General features: G+C 40.8%; 1 protein-coding gene, 1 non-coding gene and 1 pseudogene across 7 annotated transcripts in view; 1 reads left to right on the forward strand and 2 right to left on the reverse strand.

Annotated features, from left to right (window-relative positions):
- The window catches only part of AEBP2 (AE binding protein 2), a 114,532-nt gene that overhangs the window by 5,384 nt on the left and 93,519 nt on the right, over positions 1 to 15,629 (forward strand). The window lies entirely within an intron of this gene.
- On the reverse strand, positions 1,899 to 2,005 carry LOC112205209 (U6 spliceosomal RNA). The gene has a single exon (XR_002939046.1). It is a non-coding gene; the product is annotated as a U6 spliceosomal RNA (small nuclear RNA).
- Positions 11,916 to 13,662, reverse strand: LOC100607976 (elongation factor 1-alpha 1-like; annotated as a pseudogene).

A 15,629-nucleotide genomic window follows, 5' to 3' on the forward strand; every position in this document is an offset into this window, starting at 1 on the left:
CTAGCTTTTTTTCACTCTGAACTTTTTTTCTCTTCAGTGAAGCTGAAGTACTTTTTAAAAAAGTTACGCTCTTAGGTTAATTTCAGAGGCTATGGTAACTTCAAAAAAAAATAAAAAAAATTTTAAACATAATTTTATTTTCATTCTTCCAACACAGTATCATGTAAAAATAGTTTAAAATATAGTTGAATGAATGAGTCATCCAAAAAGTGATCAAATGTCAGCACTTGTTACTGAACGTGTATTTATGCTAAAAAAGTTAATGCCGAGAAAATAGAAGACAGTCTCAGGTTCAAGTAGTAAATTAGCTTTTAAATGGAATTTTAATATTTAAAATGCCCGTGGAGTTAGTTAACAAATTAGTACTAGCTATTGAATCAGTTAATATATGAAAGTACTCTTGGCCAGGCATGTGGCCCACACCTGTGATTCCAGCACTTTGGGAGGCCGAGGAGGGCAGATCACATGAGGTCAGGAGACTAGCCTGAGCATGAACCACCAGACCTGGCCTAAATCTTAATATTACTACCTATATTTCAATTTTTGAGTAGTATATCTTTGAACTTTAGTTCCTCAACTACAAAACAGGTATTACTCTGAAGTGTTGTTTTGTGGTTCAAGTGAAATAATTTCTGTTAAAGAGCGCTGTGAACTGTTTGGAGGAATCCATCCACGTTGCTTGAATGCGTGCATCTTTTCTGTTGTAGAATGGGATTTTGGAGGGCAGGGACATTTTTGCTTTTTTAGGATCTTTGTAAGTACCTAACATAATATCTTGGGTGTGGTGAATACTCCATTAATTACTAGCATTAAATTGAGAATACCAACAGTAGTATGTATGTATGCATTTATGGATTTATTTTGAGACAGAGTCTTGCTCTGTCACGCAGGCTGGAGTGCAGTGGCGCGATCTCAGCTCACTGCAGCCTCTGCCTCCTGTGTAGCTGGGACCACAGGCACCTGGCCCAACAGTAGTATTTATTTAACGTCTTACTACTTCAGGTCTCTTGTCTATGAAAGGGGGACAATAATGGTTCCTATCCTGTAAGATTGCAATGTGAATTGTAGAGTATTTGGTACACGTTTATTAAGTGTTTACTATGTGATGGGTATATTCTACAGATGTATATAGAATCCATGTTATGTGACAGGTGCTTTTTTTTTGATATAGGGTCTCACTCTGTCACCCAGGCTGGAGTGCAGTGGTGCGATCTTGGCTCATGGCAGCCTCTGCCTCCCGGGTTCAAGCAATTCTCCTGCCTCAGCCTCCTGAGTATCTGGGATTACAGGCGCATGCCACCATGCCCTGCTCATTTTCTTTCTTTTTTTTTTTTTTTGTATTTTTAGTAGAGAGGGTTGCACCATGTTGGCCAGGCTGGTCTCAAACTCTTGACCTCAAATGATCCGCTTGCCTCGGCCTCCCAAAGTGCCGGGATTACGGGCATGAGCCACCGTGCCCGGCCTCATGCCAGGTACTCTTCTAAATGCTGGGGATACAGCAGGGTATAAAACAAAACCCTTACCTCATGAGTGGCAGAGAGAATCACTGCACAAATGAATTGATAATAGCTAGTAACGTCTGTTATTGTGAAGTGCTGTACGATCTGGAATGCCCAAAAGTACTGTATCAATCAGGTGTTAGATGTATGACAAGAGTCTGCAAATGAGTGTTGCAGAAATTTGCAAAAGGATATGGTAGACTAAAATATTTGATTACAGCATGTACATTTTAATCAGTTTTCTATGACTGTTCTGTGGTGGGCCTAAAAGCCTTCATATGAAACCTTTCATTTTAAATTGTTTTTAATATGTACGTGCAGCTAGTTATAAAAAAATATAACTAGTTTTCTTTTTTTTGGACGATAACTAGCTGCACATACATATTAAAAACAATTAGAAAAGAAATGGAATGCTTCATGAATTTGCATGTCATCCTTGTGCAGGGGCCATGCTCATTTTCTCTGTATTGTTCCAAGTTTATCATATATGTTGCCGAAGCAAGCATGCCAGTTATCTATTGGTAAAAAGTTTTGGAATAAGTTTTCTAGTAATGGCTATGCATGGCAGTGGTCTAACCTATGATTAATTTATTTTTGCGATGAATAGTTTGCATTTGTGAAAGTAGTAATTATATTGGTCTTAAAAACTAAGACCCATTGCGCCCCATTTATTGATAAGAAACATGACGGTATCTCCTCAGATACTTTGTTTTTAAAGAGCAGGCTAAAGAGATTATTGTATTCTGTTTTTTCTGTAAATTGCGACATGGTGCATTCAAATTAGAACTGGAGGCAGGTATGGTTACTCACACCTGTCATCCCTGCACTTTGGAAGGCCAAGGTGGGAGGATCCCCTGAGCCTAGGGGTTCGAGACCAGCCAGGACAGTGTAACAAGATCCCATCTACAGGCGGGGCACGGTAGCTCACGCCTGTAATCCCAGCACTTTTGGAGGCTGAAGCAGGTGGATCACAAGGTCAGGAGATCAAGACCATCCTGGCTAACACGGTGAAACCCCGTCTCTACTAAAAATACAGAAAAAAATTAGCTGGGCGTGGTGGCGGGCACCTGTAGTCCCAGCTACTTGGGAGACTGAGGCAGGAGAATGGCGTGAACCCAGGAGGCAGAGCTTGGAGTGAGCAGAGTTTGCGCCACTGCACTCCAGCCTGGGCGGCAGCGAGACTCCGTTTCCAAAAAAAAAAAAAAAAAGATCTCATCTACAAAAAATGAAAAAATTAGCCAGATGTGGTGGCACATGCCTCAATTCCTAGCTACTTGAAAGGCTGAGGCAGGAGGATCACTTGGATCCAGGAGTCTGAGGCTGCAGTGAGCTGTGATTGTGCCACTGTAGTCAAACCTGAGTGACAGAGCAAGACTCTCACAAAAAAAAAAAAAAAAAAAAAAAATTAGAGTTGGAACGTGTTGTATAGTCAGTGACTAAAGATTTTGTGTGGGAAGGGGGACAGATTTTAGGCTTGCGTAAATGATGAAGAGAGAATTCTAGAAAGCCTAACTGAAACATGTAGGCAGGAATGAGCGTAGCATGTTCAGGAGACTTCCTGCTAACATCTAAGGATGCGCCACTGGACCTGGGAAGTAAGAATTAATGGTGCAAGTGAGGCCTTTCATGCCAACACAAGTGTGTACGTCTCTCAGTATAGGTTTGTGAATCAAATTCTTTTTATTCTCTTCACTTTCTGTCTGTATAATTCCCTAGTTCACATTCAAGTCTTAGGTTGAACAGGCTGGTTCCTTGTTAGACATATTGTCAGCATTCCGAGTTCTTTCTTGCCCTCACCCCAATATGGATAATTGTTTACCATTTATCTCCACTGCTGGGTTGTGTGCTCCCTGAGAAGAAAAACCATGTCTGTCTTGATTGGCACTTTATCTGTAGCACCTGGCTACGTAAACATTGTTTCTGAATACGTTTTCTTGAGGATTTAATTTGAACAAGAGTTTGCATTGTTTTTCCAGACACAACTGTCACTAGAATAACTAAAGGAACATTGAGTAGTGAAAGAGCATGTACGTAATCTAACTTCTCAGAAGTTGCTTCCTTATCTGTAAAATAGGAGCAGTGTTAGGATTGAGTGAGATGACATGCAAAGGGGTTATGTATTTACTTCGTAGAGTCATTTATATCCCCATTTCTCATGCAGAGATGGTGCAGTGGAAAGAACACTCCAGCTGAGGATAAGCGATCAGTATTGTAGTCTTGACTTTATCGCCGTCAGGAAATGTGGCGAATTGTTTATTTCTGTGAAGCTCAGATTGATTCTTTTTCTTAAAAATGAGGGTTTTTGACAAAACAGTATAAAGTAATTTGGAGCTCAAATGCGAGGGTGCTGCTGTAGAGTTGGCAAGTACTTTAAATACAGTTAAATAAATAGATAATGGATTATCTTCTTTAGACAAACTCGGAATATTGCCGTGTGTGGCTTTGTTATATCCAGGATCTCAAGGATATCTTAGGTAGGTTCTTTTGGGTTTAAAAATCACCATATTTCTTTTTAAAACATTTTTTTATTTTTGAAAATAGAGACTAGGTCTTGCTATGTTGCCGAGACTGGTTTTCAACTCTTGGGCTCCAGTGATTCTCTCTCCTTGACCTCCCAAAGTGCTGGGATTACAGGCGTGAGCCACCGTGCCTGGCCAGAAGTCATCATATTTCTACTTCATATTTATGATGTTGTATTGAAATATCCATTTGTGTTTATTTCCTCTAGGCTATAACATTTTAAAAGTAAAGATCAGGCCGGACATGGTGGCTCACACCCGTAGTAAAAATACAAAAATTAGGCGCATGCCTGTAATCCCAGCTACTTGGGAGGCTGAGGCAGGAGAATAGCTTGAACCCGGGAGGTGGAGGTTGCAGTGATCTGAGATCGTGCCATTGTGCTCCAGCCTGGGCAACAGAGCAAGACTCCATCTCAAAAAAAAAAAAAGTAAAGATCAGGTCTCATTTATACTTGCAGAACTTGCCTTCTGCACTCACTTAGTATGTCGTAGTCTGTATTCATTCTCAGTAATTGGTTGAATTCAACTTAATGTGGAAATACCTGATTGCATATTTCTTTCTCAGTTTCATTAGTGTGGCTGATTAAAGAAAAAGAGAACAGTTTTTTTTGTTTTGTTTGTACTTCGAGACAGGGTCTTGCTCTGTCACTCAGGCTGGAGTGCAGTGGTACTGTCACAGCTCACTGCAGCCTCAAACTCCTGGACCCAAGTGACTGTCCTGCCTCAGCCTTCCAAATAGCTGGAGCTACAGGCATGCACTACCATGCCCAGCTGATTTTTTCATTTTTTGTAGAGATGGGGTCTCCGTGTGTTGTCCAGGCTGGTCTCGAACCCCTGAGCTCAAGCAGTCCTCCCACCTTGGCCTCCCAAAGTGCAGGGATTACAGGTGTGAGCCACCACACCTGGCCATCATTACTTTTCATAAATATTTTTTAAAGTACAAAGAGTAGATGAATTGGCAATAGATTTTTTAGTGTTTTAAATTAATCTTGGAAATTGTTATTTCAACATGTGTTTTGAGGTGTTGAGTCAAGAATGACAGTAGTCATTCTTGTCAGAAATGCATACTGAAATCATCTGATATTTTTCCTCAAAATTTCCTTAGGAAAGATCTTTTTATGATTTAATACTAATTAAACCTTCAGATGTAATTGCTTCTTTATTAAATGGGTGTTGTTCTTCATAGTGGATTTTTTTTTTTAAATATACCATCTTTGTATATATACATTTCTCTGGAAATGTTTGTGAAAAGGTAAAGATAACTTCCTTAGTGTTAATTGTGTTGAAGTGGAATGTTTCTAGTGTTTGTGAAGATATCAATTGCTGGCTGATATTTTAAGCTGGATGAAAAATGTGGGTGAAGTAATCTTAAAGGGTGATAGATTTGATATGAGAAATTTAAAGTAATGTGCTCAGTGCATAGTGGTGATAAAAGAATGTAGCCTACCTGTTTTCCATAGACTATATTTCATCATTGTTGCATAAAGTCCCTTTTGGCCAATTTAGTGAATGCTGCTGGGTCTTCAGGAAAGAAAATCGTTTGTCTTTAACCAGAGAAATAATTGTGGGGATGGAAAGTAGTCTTTTTCTTGATGATAAAAATTCATTTTAGCTTTTTAAATTGCAGTGGTAATAGCTTGTTAGTAATAGTGGTAATATCTTGGTTTTGGCTAATGATTTTTAGTGTGCTTCCAGTTAATTTTTTTTGAATTATTTTAGTGTGACAAAGCCATATATTTTACTTGCCTTAAAAAATACTCCTAAAGTTTCTCGCTAAAAATGATGAGCATTTACTATGTGCAAGGCTCTAACTAGGTTTGGGAGTTTACTCTGAATAGAGGTTTATAGGTGACAGTACAAATGAACTGGATCATATGGGAGCAGAATTCCTTCCACCTTAGATGAATAAGAAGGGCCTTAGGGAAATTTGACTTATTTATAACACACACATGTAATAAAATAGGCACTTGTCTTTACTTTTTTTTCCTAATTGAGTTTATAGACCAAAAAGCCTACAGCACCACCGCAGTTTTGAAAGCAAAATCAGGTAGCCTTACAGAATCTGATGTGTCTAAATTCCTTAATCCTGTTTAAGACCAGTTTTATAATTTGCTCTTTGTCCTTCGTAAGTAGAAAAAGTGACCACCCCATTGCCCTGGGAAGGAATGTTTGGAGTTGGATTTGATGTTGTCATTGTTAGGCTCAAATCTGTTTCAGTGGCCTAAGTTCTAAATTTGGGACAATTTCTTTCTACCCTCAGTGTTGCTTTCTATGACTGACCTTGAATTTTTATGAAGCTAATTGACTTGTAGGAATCGAATTTAATAGTTTATATTGTTAGTAAAACTATCTGCCTGAATGGGTCAAATTTTATGTAGATGTTAAATATCTCTTTTGTGTTATGCACTATGAATGTACAAAACCAAAGAACTTTTGCTTGTGTGCTACACTAGATAAAAGTTTTGCATACTAGATGAAAATGTCAGCCTGGCACGGTGACTCATGCCTGTAATCTCAGCACTTTGGGAGGCTGAGGAGGGAGGATAGCTTCAACCCAGGAGTTTGAGACCAGCCTAAGCAACAAAATGAGATCCCATCTCTACCAAAAAAAAAAAAAAAAAGAAAAAAAAAGCCAGATGTAGTGGTGGTGCATACTTGTAGTCCCAGCTACTCAGGAGGCTGAGATGGGAAGATCGTTTGAATCTGGGAAGTTGAGGCTGCAATGAACTATGATTGTGCCACTGTACTCCTGCCTGAGTGACAAGAGTGAGACATTGTCTCAAAAAAAAAAAGGGTCATTTTTTTTTTTTAAGTTGCACTAAAGGAGTATTAGTGCCATTTTGATGTATACTATAGGCTGTATTTCAATTATTTCTTAAATCAGTAATTCATTCAAGTTTCTCCTTTGAATGTATAGTAGTATGACAGTTTTTTTTGGCATTACTGTTTTGCACTTGTTTGACTATGGGCAAATCTTAATTTATCTGAAAGAAAAGGATACGAATAACGGTTTATTAGAGTTGTAAGCATTACAGAGTTAATACACATCAAACATTGTTCCAGTTATTATGGCTGCATGACAGCCCTTTTCCAACATTTAGTAGTTTAAAACTACAGCATTTATTTTACTTATGAATCTATGATTTGGGCCGGGTTCTGCAGGGTCAGCTCATTTCTGCTCTCCTTGGTATCAGCTCGTGGAAGCAGCTTAAAGACTGGGGACTGGAATCAGAATGCCCACTGACTCATGTCATGTATCTGTCACATGTCTGGTGCCTGGGCTGGGAAGACTCAAAACAGCTGGGGGTCAGAACAGCTGGGGCTTCTCAGGCATCCCTCTCTAGCTCTGTGTATGTTCTTCACGGGATCTCTTCCACTTTGTGGCTTCAAGGGAGCCAGATTTCTTAAATGGTGGTTGAGGACTCCCAAGCTGAGTGTTCCAAGAGCGAGCCAGGCTGAAACTGTGTTCCCTTTTATGACTTAGCCTTGGAAGTCTGGCATCATCACTTCTGCAGTAGTCTCAGGCCTGATCAGATTCAAGGGGAGGTAATACAGACCACACCTATTAGTGCTGTATAATAAGAGGAGTTAAGGATGGGGTCTTTCAAAAGTGACCATCTTTTAATTTTTTTTTTTTTTTTTTTTTTTAAGAGACAAGGTCTCGCTTGCTGGGTTGCCCAGGCTGGAGTACAGTGGCTATTCACAGGCACAGTCATGGCATACTGCAATGTTGAGCTCTGATACTCAAGCCATCCTACCACCTTAGCCTCCTGAGTAGCTGGGACTACAGTTGTGCATCACTGCACCTGGCATTAAAGTGGCCATCTTTTGTTTTATTTTTATTTATTTATTTTTGAGATGGATTCTTGCTGTCACCCAGACGGGAGTGCAGTGGCACAATCTTGCTTCACTGCACCTCTGCCTCTCGGGTTTAAGCGATCCTCCTGCCTCAGCCTCCTAAGTAGCTGGGATTACAGGCATGCGCCCCCACACCCAGCTAATTTTTGTATTTTTAGTAGAGGTAGGGTTTCACCATGTTGGCCAGGCTGGTCTCGAACTCCTGTCCTCAAGTGATCTGCCCACCTCAGCCTCCCAAAGTGCTGGGATTTTTATTTTTATTGAGATGGAGTGTCACCATATTACACAGGTTGGTCTTGAACTCCTGGATTCAAGTGATGTGTCTGCCTCGACCTCCCAAAGTGCTGGGATTACAGGCAAGAGCAACTGCTCCTGGCCAAAAGTGGCCATCTTTAAAAAAATACGATCTCACACAAGCACATAGAACAATGCAGGATATATAGCAAATGCTGTGTTAGCTGTTAATATAAAAAGTAGAAACAAGATTTAGAGTGCCTTTTGCTATTTTATATAGTAGGTTACATAATTGCTTTTTTTCCCTTAATAGTCATAACCTGTAACAAGCAAGGTTGTTAATGGTTTTCTTTTTCTTTTTTTGTTGTTGTTAATGGTTTTCTTGAAGTACCTGTTTCATTTGGTTGTTTTAACTTTTAATCCCTTTGTCAAGCCTAGACTAAATATTAGGGCAAATAATTATAATCTGTTTCAATGAATGGAGACGAGAAATGGTAACTCAAGTAAAGAATTTTTACTCTTAGAGTTGTGCATTAGGTGTACAACTTCAGAGTTCTTAAGATATAGGGGATTCTTAAATGCTTTTGCAATGTTTTGAATTTTACCCTTTAAGAAATTGATTATAAGGGCGGGAGAGACATAGTGTAATCTTTCTAGTATAAGTGGCAGTTTTATAGATGAAAGGAATATCACCTGTTAGCTGAATGATAGTTTACCTGTTAATATGATTAGATTAGGATTTCCTTTGTATCATTGTAATGTTTACCTAGTTTGATAAATAGGCCTGTGAAAAACTATATAGACTTATGTTCTTTTTTTTTTTTTTTTTTTTTTTTTTTTGAGACGGAGTCTCGCTTTGTCGCCCAAGCTGGAATGCAGTAGTAGCATGATCTCGGCTCATTGCAAGCTCCGCCTCCCAGGTTCACGCCATTCTCCTGCCTCAGCCTCCCGAGTAGCTGGGACCACGGGTGCCTGCCACCAGGCCCGGATAATTGTTTTGTATTTTTAGTAGAGATGGAGTTTCACTGTGTTAGCCAGGATGGTCTCGATCTCCTGACCTCGTGATCCACCCGCCTCAGCCTCCCAAAGTGCTGGGATTACAGGCGTGAGCCACCGTGCCCGGCAGACTTACGTTCTTTCTTAAAAGTTTTTTTGTAGAGATGGGGTCTTGTCATGTTGCCCAGGCTGGTCTCGATCTCTTGGCCTCAAGCAGTCCTCTCACCTTGGCCTCTCAACATGTTGGGATTATAGGCATGAACCACTGTGCCTGACCTATATACTTTTTTTTTTTTTTGAGAAGGAGTCTTGCTCTTTTGCTCAGGCTGGAGTGCAGTGGCTCGATTGAGCTCAGCTCACTGTAGCCTCCGCTTCCTGGGTTCAAACGATTCTCCTGCCTCAGCCTCCTGTGTAGCTGGGATTACAGGCACGCGACACCACGCCTGGCTAATTTTTGTGTTTTTATTAGAGACGGGGTTTTGCCATGTTGGCTAGGCTGGTCTCAAACTCCCGACCTCAGGTGATCCACCCGCCTTGGCCTCCCAAAGTGCTGGGATTATAAGCGTGAGCCACCGCACCCGGACAAATGAATTTAAATTTGAAGTGGGTGTTTGTGGATGATACATGTTTATGTCAGTTTTAGCATCCAGTTTCTTTCTTTCTTTGTTTTTTGAGACAGAGTATTGCTCTGTCACCCGGGCTGGAGTGCGGTGGAGGCGGGATCAGAGCTCACTGCAAACTCCACCTCCACGGCTCAAGTGATTCTCCCCCCCTCGGCCTCCCAAAGTGCTGGGATTACAGGCTTGATCCACCATGCCTGGCCCCCAGTTTATGTCTTTATTCTGTTTTGGCTGCTTGGTTCTGCAAATCTGATTTGGAGATGTGGACAGTCTCCATGTCTCCATGTGTACCTTAGTTTGTTCTTTTTTAAAAATAGAGACGGGGTCTCGCCATGTTGCCAGGCTGATCTCCAACTCCTGAGCTCAAGCCGTTCGCCGCCTCTGCCTCTCAAAGTGCTGGGATTAACAGATGTGAGCACCTGCGCTGACCACATTAGTTCTACTGATTTAGGAACAGGGATTAGTAGTAAGGACGTTTTATTTGGAAGACAACATTGTTTATTGACTTTAATTGTTTTCATTTCCTGTCACAAATGCAAAAGTGACCAGAACCTCACACTGAACTCTTAATACTGTTTTATGTCAACTTTTAATTGTTACCACACACACACACTTGGCTAGACCCGTAAGTGAAGGGAGGATTCACAAAGTAATTGTGGGGAAAGGTCTTTAATTGGTTAAGGTATAAGGTATACGATTTGCAAGCATGATTTTATGTGAATGAAGATGTGAAGGCTTAAGTTAGGGTGGTAGAAACACCAGTGCAGCAGAGCCGTAGCCTTTTTACTCAGTGATGTATTCATAGAAAATACTGAAATTTGTAGATTTTAGTTTTTTTGAATGTCAATAAATTATGCTTGATTTCAGGTTATATACTCTCAATCCTTCAAGTCCTTGTCCTCTACCTTCCTTTAAAGTTAGACATTTCAGTGCTTGCTTTGGCGGCACATACACTAAAAAAAATAAAGTTGGACATTTCAGTAGGCTAGATCTCACCAAAGATACGGCAGGTGGGTGGAGGGGGGAGAACGACCCAAAGTTACCAAGGAGGAGCTACAACACAAATGAATTTGCTCACAGAACTGAAAAGAAGACTGCCGATAAGGCTTGCCCCTATCCATTTGACCTCAGACTGAATTTCAAATTCAGCAGTTAACCTCAGAATAAAATAAAAGTATTCCCGTTTAGAAACATATTCTTTTGATCTGTTTTAGGGAGGTGCTCAAGCTTTGGTGGTTCTCAAGATTTTTTTTTTTTTCTTCATGAGATAGAATCTTGCTCCGTCATCCAGGCTGGAGTGCAGTGGCACAATCATAGCTCACTGCAGCCTTGGACTTCTAGCAATCCTCACCTTAGCCTCCTGTGTAGCTGGGATTACAGGCACGTACCAACATGCCCAGCTAATTTTTTTTTTTTTAAGAGACAGGGTCTTGCTATGTTGCCCAGGTTGCTCTTGAACTTCCAGCTTCTAGAAATCCTCCCGCTCCAGCCTCCCAAGTTGCTGGGATTGTAGGCGTGAGCCACTGCGCCTGGCAGAAGTCATATTTCAATAGCCCTTTAAGATAATTGTGTTGCTATTTGGTAATAAGACAACACTTGGCAAGTGGTAGTTTCATAAAGATTATTTGCAATGTGTAATCAGAAATCATATTAGTGAACTTTTCTCAGTTACTTTAAGACCATAGTTTTGTCCTTCTCAGTCATGGTAACATAAGCATCCATGTATTGCTTCCTATGCTCATGCACCTTGTCATTTAGCAAAGTGATCTTTATAACTTTCTCAGTATTGGCAACCCTGTCAGCCCTGGTCACGTCCACCAAGCAGATACTTGCCTGGAAGTAATTTAAGACTCAAAGTTGGGGCTGTTCTGGATGTATGAGTGAGACAGGCTTCGAATTTCCAAAGGAAACCATTTTTATGAAATCATACAGTTGATCGCTCTAGCTGTTGGGTGGAAAACTGGTCTGCTAGATAGTTTCTAAACTAAGGGAAAAGAGGAAAAGGAGAATGTTGTTGATGTTGAAAATATCTCAGGTTGCTCCCTAAATATTCCATTGACATCTCTAACAACGTGTGTGTAGGTGTTTTTTAAACTTAAAAATTTGGTTTACCATTTTACCATATGAAACAATTTCTTAGATGGTCTCATCAGTTTCAGTTGGGTAACAATACTAGTCAAAGAGATCTTTTTTTTTTCCTCATTAAACTTTTTTAATGGCTCTCAAAATTCCTTGACAAATTTTTGGTCAAGTTGTTTCCATTAAAAAGTACTGATTTTAAAAACTAATAACTTAAAACTGCCACACACAAAAAAGAAAACCAAAGTGGTCCACAAAATATTCTCCTTTCCTTCTGAAGGTTTTACAATGCATTGTTATAACCAGTCTTTTACTACTAAACTTAAATGGCCAATTGAAACAAACAGTTCTGAGACCATTCTTCCACCACTGATTAAGACCGGGGTGGCAGGTATTAGGGATAATATTCATTTAGCCTTTTGAGCTTTCTGGGCAGATTTGGTGACCTTGCCAGCTCCAGCAGCCTTCTTGTTCACTGCTTTGATGACATCCACTGCAACTGTCTGTCTCATATCATGAACAGCAGCACGACCCAGAGGTGGGTAGTCTGAGAAGCACTCAACACACACGGGCTTGCCAGGAACCATATCAACGCTGGCAGCATCACCAGAGTTCAAGAAGTTAGGGCCATCTTCCAGCTTTTTACCAACATGGCGATCCATCTTTTCCTTCAGCTCAGCAAACTTGCATGCAGTGTGAGCCGTGTGGCAATCCAGTACAGGGGCATAGCCAGCACTTATTTGGCCTGGATGGTTCAGGATAATCACCTGAGCAGTGAAGCCAGCCGCTTCCATTGGTGGGTCATCTTTGCTGTCACCAGCATCATTGCCATGACGAACATCCTTGACAGACACATTCTTGACATTGAAGCCCACATTGTCCCCAGAAAGAGTTTCACTCAAAGCTTCATGGCGCATTTCGACAGATTTTACTTCGGTTTTAATGTTGACTGGAGCAAAGGTGACCACCATACCAGGTTTGAGAACACCAGTCTCCACTCGGCCAACAGGAACAGTACCAATACCACCAATTTTTGTAGACATCCTGGAGAGGCAGGCAAAGGGGCTTGTTAGTTGGATGAGTTGGTGGTAGGATGTAGTCCAGAGCCTCGAGCAGCATGGTTCCACTGGTATTGCCATCCTTACAGGAGGATTTTCATCCCTTGAACCAAGGCATGTTAGCACTTGGCTCCAGCATGTTGTCACCATTCCAACCAGAAATTGGCACAAATGCTTCTCTGTCGGGGTTGTAGCCAATTTTCTTAATTTAAGTGTTGACTTCCTTAACAATTTCCTCATATCTCTTCTGGCTGTAGGGTGGCTCAGTGGAATCCATTTTGTTAACACCGACAATTAGTTGTTTCACACCCAGTGTGTAAGCCAAAAGGGCATGCTCCTAGGTTTGTCCATTCTTGGAGATACCAGCTTCAAATTCACCAACACTGGCAGCAACAATCAGGACAGCACAGTCAGCCTGAGATGTCCCTGTAATCATGTTTTTGGTGAAGTCTCTGTGGTTAAGTCTCTGTGTCCTAGGGCATCAATGATAGTCATGTAGCACTTGCTGTTCTCAAATTTCCACAAGGAGGTATCAATGGTGATACCACGTTCACGCTCAGCTTTCAGTTTATCCAAGACCCAGGCCTCCTTGAAGGAGCCCTTTCCCATCTCAGCAGCCTCCTTCTCAAATTTTTCAATGGTTCTTTTGTTGATGCTACCACATTTGTAGTTCAGATGGCCAGTAGTGGTGGACTTGTCCGAATCTACGTGTCCAATGACGACAATGTGGATATGAGTCTTTTCCTTTCCCATTTTGGCTTTTAGGGGTAGTTTTCACAACACCTGTGTTCTGGCGGCAAACCCATTGTGAAAAGAAAAAAAAGCTAGTCAGAGAGATCTTTTCGGTTCCTACTAGTCAAAATGTCACAGCAGCATCAAGCGGGCACTTGTTAGAAATGCTTTATCTCAGGACCTACCCTAAACCTACTGAATCAGAATCTGCAGTTAATAATACTGAATGCAGAATCTGCATTTGACTTGTATACACATGAAAGTTTGAGAAACACTGCTTTAGATTATCTAAGCTATCTGCATAGTGTGAGTGTATTGTCTGGCTTAGGTATTCTTCCAAATATCAGGGTGTATAGGTCTTCACATTTCATGAAATCAGTAGGTGTTCATTGAAAAGGAGAATTAACTGTGTGAAAAAATTTAACATATGTATGGTCCTAGAAATACTGTAAGTTTAGGTGGATTGTCTCTTGTTACATAACGTATTATAGGAGGAAGGGCACTGCTTTCTGTGAAATTGCTATCTAGCTCAGGGTCCTGTCACAATCAGAAGTTACCTGTCATTTGTTTTCTGTCCTCTACTGTTGCATCAGGTCTGTTGCCTTCATCAGTCGAGAGAGTGGAGAGGACCACTGGTGGCAGCATGGGTCTGGGGCCAAAAGGGAGCCTAGAGGCTTAGGATTGGATACTTCCTAGAAGTTGGAGGAGCCTAAGAGGGGTTGTGAAGCAGAACTTCTGTTGGCCCTGTTCAGCTTGGGGGAGACTCTGTGTGGGATGTCTTGAGTGTCCCAGGACCTGCCTCTCACCTTGTCTGCCATTGTATTCACAGCTTAGTCCCCAGTGGTAGGCAAAGCTCATGCTCTTAACATTTACATTATGCTGTCTTTATGAGGAGCTATATCCACATGAAGTATTGTTTCAAGTGTGTGATATCACACATAGACTCAACAATGCTTACCGTTACTAGATTTTGGACTTTTTTATATGGTTCCTTTTCTTTGGTAAAGGTAATAAGCAAAAGTACATGAAGTACTATGTAGACAGACAGATTCCATAATGATGTTTCGCAGCTATATAAATCTCTCTTAACCTTACTGTGTCCAGTTAAAAAAAATTGATTTGGGTTTCAACTAATTTTGGACTTTTTAATAAAAGCAGTATAGGTACAGCATGGTTAAAATGGTATAAAAGGGTATATACAGTGAAAGATAAGTTTCTCTCCCACTCTTCCCTTCCCCCAAATATTTACTAGGTTTCATATATCTTTCTGTGCCCTTGGAGACTAGCTATGTCTCTGTCTCCCTCCCCCACTTAGGTATGCAAATTGGATCATTACTACCCTGCACTTGTGTTTTACTTAACTATACCTTGGAGATTGTTCCATATCACATTGAGTTTTTATTGCTTTTCCTGAGATTGTTTATAAATTGTTTATGATCGGTTGTTCACTTAGAATTATTAGTATTTGCCTTGGAGTTAAATTAGTATAGTTTATGTAAGTATGTGCTTTACAGTTGAATGTTTTAAAATATATAAAGCAAGTGATAGGGAAAATAGGTAACCATTTCAGGGTTAAGGGCCTCATGAAACTTGAAATTTCTTTTTTTTTTTTTTTGAGACGGAGTCTCGCTCTGTTGCCCAGGCTGGAGTGCAGTGGTGCGATCTGGGCTCACCGCAAGCTCTGCCTCCTGGGTTCATGCCATTCTCCTGCCTTAGCCTCCTGAGTAGCTGGGACTACAGGCTCCTGCCACTATGCCTGGCTAATTTTTTGTGTTTTTAATAGAGATGGGGTTTCACTGTGTTAGCCAGGATGGTCTCCATCTCCTGACCTTGTGACCCGCCTGCCTCGGCCTCCCAAACTTCTGGGATTACAGGCGTGAGCCACCGCGCCCGGCCGGGGGAAACTTGAAATTTCTAGGGTTTAAATAAAATATGTATTTCGGTATAGAAAAACCACCATACCCAAGGTTAGTCTTGCAACAACAAACAATATATGTATATTCAGATATTCAAGAGCTGATTAACATTTGAGAG

Source organism: Pan troglodytes, chromosome 10 (genome assembly GCF_028858775.2).
Source record: "Pan troglodytes isolate AG18354 chromosome 10, NHGRI_mPanTro3-v2.0_pri, whole genome shotgun sequence".
NCBI lineage: Eukaryota > Metazoa > Chordata > Mammalia > Primates > Hominidae > Pan > Pan troglodytes.